The sequence below is a fragment of the Peromyscus californicus genome, unplaced genomic scaffold, assembly GCF_007827085.1.
Source record: "Peromyscus californicus insignis strain IS unplaced genomic scaffold, ASM782708v3 Scaffold_6__1_contigs__length_162567912, whole genome shotgun sequence".
Classification (NCBI taxonomy): Eukaryota; Metazoa; Chordata; class Mammalia; order Rodentia; family Cricetidae; genus Peromyscus; species Peromyscus californicus.
This window is the reverse complement of record NW_026294584.1, coordinates 136204156-136205036: the sequence shown is the minus strand read 5'-3', so window position 1 is coordinate 136205036 and position 881 is coordinate 136204156. Positions and strand designations below refer to the sequence as shown.

The window sequence follows — 881 nt, the reverse complement described above, 5'->3', positions numbered from 1 at the left end:
CCGTTGCTCGATCCTTGCTTGATCCCGAGGAACTGTATTCTATATAATGTTGATTAGCAAACTCCAGCCATGGCCAAATCCTGGTTTAGTGTGGCCTGCAAGATTTTGTTGAAAAAGTCAAAAGCAGAATAGTATTTCATGACATGTGAAAATTATAGCAATCCCAAATTTCAGTGTGAATACGTAATATTTTACTGGAGCACAGCCACGCTCCTTTATTTACACAGTTCCGTGGTCCCTTGTGCAAGATGACAAGTGTCAAGTGGTTGTAACAGAAACTGTATGACTCTCAAAGCCTAAAACATCCACGGTCTGGCCCTTCACCAGGAATATCTCCTAACTCTGCTCCCAAACACTGCTTTTTAGGCCCTTAATATCTTTAGGATGGGTGTGCATCATTCTGGCTTTTCTAGAACAGAAGCCTTAAACCAGAAAACCTGTTCCACAGAGGGGGCTTACTCTTCTCTCACACAAAAGAAATATGGTGCACTCGCTTCGGCAGTGCATGTATTAAAATGGGAACAATACAGAGAAAATTAGCATGGCCCCTGTGAAAGGAAGACACGCGAAAGAAGTATGGCTGAGGATGGTGGCACATGCCTTGGATCCTAGCACTTGGAAAGCAGAGGCACGAAGATCTCTGAATTTGATACCAGTTTGGTCTACATATGGAGTTCCAGAAAACTCTATCTTTTAAGAAGAAGAAGAAGAACAAGAACAAGAACAAGAAGAAGAACAAGAACAAGAAGAACAAGAAGAAGAACAAGAAGAACAAGAACAAGAAGAACAAGAACAAGAAGAACAAGAAGAACAAGAAGAACAAGAACAAGAAGAACAAGAAGAAGAACAAGAACAAAAAGAACAAGAACAAGAACAAGAAG

At 40.7% G+C, this 881-nt stretch overlaps 1 non-coding gene across 1 annotated transcript; it reads left to right on the top strand.

The window, feature by feature from the left end:
- The first annotated feature begins 486 nt into the window (after positions 1-486).
- Positions 487-589, top strand: LOC128100178 (U6 spliceosomal RNA). Its single transcript, XR_008214697.1, has one exon. It is a non-coding gene; the product is annotated as a U6 spliceosomal RNA (small nuclear RNA).
- The last annotated feature ends 292 nt before the right edge of the window (positions 590-881 follow it).